Raw genomic sequence first — 6,390 nt, forward strand, 5'->3', positions numbered from 1 at the left:
GTCCCTGGTTAAATGAAATTTTTGAATCCACGTGTGTGCGCACTGTGCGCGTCCGCATGGGTGGGAAAATAAGGAACTGGCACGGAAGCGTCATACGCGCCTGCGCGTGGATGGGGGATTTGAAAATGGGCGCGGACGGGTACAGTGCGCATCCGCGCGGGTGAGCTGGGCCAAAGGCACAAAACTGGCCCAGAGTTGGCATAACTCTCGGGTCTTTGGCCTGGGTGATGAAAAACCTCATCGATGCGTGCGCGCACTGTGCACTTGCGCGTGGATGAGTTGAATGATGATAGGGCGCAGAAGCGCCAGGTGCATCTACGCGTGGGTAGGGCAACGCAGAAAGGACGCGGACGCGTACAGCATGCGTCCGTGCGGGTTAAGGCACAGAGTTGGCCCAAAAGTGGCATAACTCTCCAGTCCTTGGCCCAGAAAGCTTAAATGCACAGTCGACGCGTGGTACACAGAATCGTGATTGTTCATTCCCTGGCTACAGCACCAAAGACTTGGTGTGGAAGAACATGATCTCATCTTTTACACAAATCCGCGTAACTAACCAACAAGTGCACTGGGTCGTCCAAGTAATAAACCTTACGTGAGTAAGGGTCGATCCCACGGAGATTGTCAGCTTGAAGCAAGCTATGGTCATCCTTGAAAATCTCAGTCAGGCAAATTCAAATGGTTATAAGGTTTTAATAATTAAAATATAAATAAAACAGAAAATAAAATAGAAATACTTATGTAATTCAATGGTGGGAATTTCAGATAAGCGTTTGGAGATTCTTTTTGCTTCTGAACTTCTGCTTTCCTACTGCCTTCTTCCAACCATGCGTTACCTCCTTCTATGGCAAGCTGTATGATCCTCTCGGATGAAAACAAATCCATATGCACTGTCACCGCACGGCTAATCATCTGTCGGTTCCCGCTAGCATCGGAATAGGACCATTGTCCTTTTGTACACTGTTACTGCACCCAACATTCGCAAGTTTGAAGCTCGTCACAACCATCCCTTCCCAGATCCTACTCGGAATACTACAGACAAGGTTTAGACATTCCAGATCTCAGGAATGCTGCTAATGGTTCTAGCCTATACCACGAAGATACTAATCTCATGGACTCGGTCCATGTATTAGATATCCAAGAGAGTATACTCCAACTGTCGTCCAATGACTACGTTGAACATCATGTAGACCGCTTTGTGGTTGTCAGGCACGCGATCCTGGCTAAGCGAGTAACAAAGATTGGGTGATTGTCACGGGTCACACCTTCATTCTAACTTAACTGAATTAAGTACGAGAGTATATCTTGGAGATGAAGTAGGCGTGAATTGAATATAAAAATAGTAGTAATTGCATTAATTCATGAAGAACAGTAGAGCTCCACACCTTAATCTATGGGGTGTAGAAACTCCACCGTAGAAAATACATAAGTGAAAAAGGTCTAGGCATGGCCGTGAGGCCAGCCTCCCAAATGATAGTCTATAATTACATATCTTCCAAAAGATGGTCAAAAGACATTTAAATAAATCACTAAAAGTAGTTTTTATACTAAACTAGTAACCTAGGTTTACAGAAAATAAGTAACTAAGTGCAGATAGTGCAAAAATCCACTTCCGGGGCCCACTTGGTGTGTTCTTGGGCTAAGCATTGAAGCTTTTTCGTGCTTAGGCTTTTCCTGGAGTTAAACGCCAGCTTTGGTGCCAGTTTGGGTGTTTAACTCCAATTCTGGTGCCAGTTTGGACGTTTTACGCCAAGATATTTTAGGCTGACTTTGAACGCCAGTTTGGGCCATCAAATCTCGGACAAAGTATGGACTATTATATATTTCTGGAAAGCCCATAAAATCCAATTGAGAACGCAGCAATTGGGCTTCTATAGCTCCTGAAAATCCACTTCGAATGCAGCAGGGTCAGAATCCAACAGCATCTGCAGTCCTTTTTCAGCCTTTGAATCAGATTTTTGCTCAGGTCTCTCAATTTCAGCCAGAAAAAACCTGAAATCATAGAAAAACACAAAAACTCCTAGTAAAGTCTAGAAATGTGATTTTTGAATAAAAACTAATAAAAATATAATAAAAAGTAATTAAAATATACTAAAAATTATGTAAAAACAATGCCAAAAAGGGTATAAATTATCCGCTCATCACAACACCAAACTTAAATTGTTGCTTGTCCCCAAGCAACTGAAAACAAAATAGGATAAAAAGTAGAGAATATACAATGAATTCCAAACTTATCAATGAACTTAGTTTCAATCAGATGAGCGGGACTTGTAGCCTTTTTGCTTCTTAACACTTTATCCTTTGAAGTTCAGAATGATTGGCATCTATAGGACTCAGAATTTAGATAGTGTGGTGCACGAAATTACAATCACACTTTTGCAACTCCGTACAACTAACCAGCAAGTGCACTGGGTCGTCCAAGTAATACCTTACGTGAGTAAGGGTCGATCCCACGGAGATTGTCGGCTTGAAGCAAGCTATGGTTATCTTGTAACTCTTAGTCAGGATATCAATAATTCTCAGATTTAATTGTAAAAAGTAAAAGAACATGAAATAAATACTTGTTATGCAGTAATGAAGAACAGGTTGAGGCTTCGGAGATGCTTTGTCTTCTGAATCTCTGCTTTCCTACTATCTTCTTCTTCATGCACGCAAGTCTCATTCCATGGCAAGCTTTATGTTGGGCATCACCGTTGTCAATGGCTACTTTCTGTCCTCTCAGTGAAAATGTTCCAAATCCACTGTCACCGCATAGCTAATCATCTGTCGGTTCTCGATCATGTCGGAATAGTATCCATTGATCCTTTTGCGTCTGTCACTACGCCCAACACTCGTGAGTTTGAAGCTCGTCACAGTCATCCCTTTCCAGATCCTACTCAGAATACCACATACAAGGTTTAGATGTTCCGGATCTCAGGAATAGCCGCCAATAATTCTAGCTTATACCACGAAGGTTCCAATCTTAGATTAGAAACCCAAGAGATACACATTCAAGCTTGATTGCATGTAGAACGGAGGTGGTTGTCAGGCACGCGTTCATAGGTGAGAATGATGATGATTGTCACGGATCATCACATTCATCAGGTTGAAGTGCGAATGAATATCTTAGAATAGAAGCAAGCGTGATAGAATAGAAAACAGTAGTAATTGCATTAATTCATTAAGAACAGCAGAGCTCCTCACCCCCAACAATGGGGTTTAGAGACTCATGCCATAGAGAATACAATATGAAACGTGTAAAATGTCATGAGGTACAAGATGAATCACTAAAAGTAGTTTTTATAGTAAACTAGTGACCTAGGGTTACAGAAAATGAGTAAGCTAAGGTGTTTAGTGTAAAAATCCACTTCCGGGGCCCACTTGGTCTGTGCTTGGGCTGAGCATTGAAGCTTTCATGTGTAGAGACTTTTCTTGGAGTTAAACGCCAGCTTTTGTGCCAATTTGGGCGTTTAACTCCAGCTTTTATGCCAGTTCTGGCGTTAAACGCCAGAATTCTTAAGCTGACTTGGAACGCCGGTTTGGGCCATCAAATCTTGGGCAAAGTATGGACTATTATATATTGCTGGAAAGCCCAGGATATCTACTTTCCAACGCAATTGAGAGAGAAAATCAAATCAAACATGCAATTAACAATAAAAATCTACCAAAATAAGCTAACAAAAAAAATATAAACAAGAATAATAAAAAAAGTACGATTTCAAAGGTTTTACCATTGTGGGGTGTCTCCCACCTAGCACGTTTTTTTAAAGTCCTTAAGTTGGACATAGATGAAGCTCTTGTCATGGAGGCTTGTGCTTGAACTCATCCTTGAATCACCACCAACGTTTAGACTTCCAATAGTCTCTGGGATCCCAAATTGTGTGCACTAAGCTTTCAGGAAATCCTAAACAAGTAGTAGGATGCCAAATTTGTTGATTCTCACATTGTATTATGGGATCCCAAACCTTGTTTTTGCACTCGCATTCTTGTTGATTTTCATGCTTCATTTTGGGTAACAAAACTTTTGAATTCTCCTCAGAGCTCCAAATCATCATCTGATATCCCTTGAATTTTGCTTTACTCCACCTTCAGACTCTAAAGTTTGAGCTTTCTTCCACCATGCACCTGGATTCCAATTGCCAACTAATATCCAACTCTTCCTTACTCTTCAACCCACAAAGAGCTCTAAGTTGACCATTCATTTCCAACAAGGCATATTGATTTGGGCCAAGAAAGTTAAAGAATGAGATAGTTACCCACTCAACTTGTAATATGGATGGTGACTTAGCAAGGGAGATTTCCAATGGATGTGCTATGGTTGTTCCCTATCCCTTTGACTGTTCTTCAGCAACCTCTACCTCTTGGAAAGCTTCTTCAAATTTGATGTCTTGTTCATCATCTTTCACTAAGCCTTCTGGTGCACGAAATTGTGATGTCCAGGCTCAAACAATCCCTGGCAACGTGAGCAACTTGGTACGCGCAATCGTGATTACACTTTGATTATATAAAATTCATGGCTCTTTCTTTCCCTGGCAATGGCGCCAAGAACATGGTGCCAATACCATGGTTCACAACTTCGATACAACTAACCAGCAAGTGCACTGGGTCATCCAAGTAATACCTTACATGAGTAAGGGTCGAATCCCACGGAGATTGTTGGTATGAAGCAAGCTATGGTCACCTTGCAAATCTCAGTTAGGCAGATATAAATTGATAATGGTGTTTTCGAATTTAATATAATAAAATAGGGATAGAAATACTTATGTAATTCATTGGTGAGAATTTCAGACAAGCGAATGGAGATGCCTTCGTTCCTCTGAACCTCTGCTTTCCTGCTATCTTTATCCAATCAGTCTTACTCCTTTCCATGGCTGGCTTTATGCAAGGGCATCACCGTTGTCAGTGGCTACATCCCCTCCTCTCAGTGAAAAATATGCTCACATGCTCTGTCACAGCACGGCTAATCATCTGTCAGTTCTCGATCATGCTGGAATAGGATTCACCCTCCTTTTGCGTCTGTCACTAACGTCCAGCACTCGCGAGTTTAAAGCTCGTCACAGTCATTCAATCATTGAATCCTACTCGGATTACCACAGACAAGGTTTAGACTTTCCAGATTCTCTTGAATGCCGCCATCATTCTAGCTTACGCCACGAAGATTCTGGTTAGGAGATCTAAGAGATATTCATTCTAGCTTATTTCATGTAGAACGAAAGTGTTTGTCAGGCACGTGTTCATAGGGGAGAATGGTGATAAGCGTCACACATAATCATCACCTTCATAGGCGTCCCATTATTCACAGGATTCCTTTCAAAAGTGTACATGAACTGGTTATTAGCAACCATGTCAATGAGTTCTTGAGCTTCTGCAGGCGTTTTCTTTAGGTGAATGGATCCACCTGCAGAAGTGTCCAGTGACATCTTTGATAGCTCAGATAAACCATCATAGAATATATCCAGGATGGTCCATTCTGAAAGCATGTTAGAAGGACACTTTTTGGTCAACTGTTTGTATCTTTCCCAAGCTTCATAGAGGGATTCACCTTCTTTCTGTCTGAAGGTTTGAACATCAGCTCTAAGCTTGCTCAGCTTTTGAGGAGGAAAGTACTTGGCTAAGAAAGCCGTGACCAGCTTATCCCAAGAGTTCAGGCTGTCTTTGGGTTGAGAATCCAACCATAATCTAGCTCTGTCTCTTACACCAAAAGGGAAAAGCATGAGCCTGTAGACTTCAGGATCTACTCCATTAGTCTTAAGAGTATCACATATCTGCAAGAATTCAGTTAAGAACTGAAAAGGATCTTCAGATGGAAGTCCATGAAACTTGCAGTTCTGCTGCATCAGAGAAACTAATTGAGGTTTTAGCTCAAAGTTGTTTGCTCCAATGGCAGGAATGGAGATGCTTCTTCCATGTAAATTGGAATTAGGTGTAGTAAAGTCACCAAGCATCTTCCTTACATTATTATTATTTTCGGCTGCCATCTCCTCTGCCTGTTCGAAAATTTCTGAAAGGTTATCTCTGGATTGTTGTATTTTAGCTTCTCTTAGTTTCCTTTTTAGAGTCCTTTCAGGTTCTGGATCTGCTTCCACAAGAATGTTCTTATCCTTGCTCCTGCTCATATGACAAAGAAGAGGGCACAGAAAAATAATAATAATAGAAATCCTTTATACCACAGTATAGGGATTTCTTTGTGAGTAGAAGAAGAGGGGGAGACAAAGAATGTAATATAATGGAAGAAACACAACTGTGAGGAAGGTTGAGATGTGAGATGAGATGTTAGTAGATGAATAAATAAATAGAATAAGATGAGAGAGAAGGAATTTTCGAAAACAATTTTTGAAAAAGAGTTAGTGATTTTTGAAAATAGTTTTTGAAAAATGTTAGTAATTTTCGAAAATTAAGATTTAAAATTTAAAA

The 6,390-nt window shown here is 40.8% G+C and overlaps 1 non-coding gene across 1 annotated transcript; it reads left to right on the top strand.

The window, feature by feature from the left end:
• The first annotated feature begins 5,450 nt into the window (after positions 1–5,450).
• LOC112768891 (small nucleolar RNA R71) lies at positions 5,451–5,558 on the top strand. The gene has a single exon (XR_003186270.1). It is a non-coding gene; the product is annotated as a small nucleolar RNA R71 (small nucleolar RNA).
• Positions 5,559–6,390: the final 832 nt, after the last annotated feature.

Source organism: Arachis hypogaea, chromosome 17 (assembly GCF_003086295.3).
Source record: "Arachis hypogaea cultivar Tifrunner chromosome 17, arahy.Tifrunner.gnm2.J5K5, whole genome shotgun sequence".
In the NCBI taxonomy this organism is placed as follows: domain Eukaryota; kingdom Viridiplantae; phylum Streptophyta; class Magnoliopsida; order Fabales; family Fabaceae; genus Arachis; species Arachis hypogaea.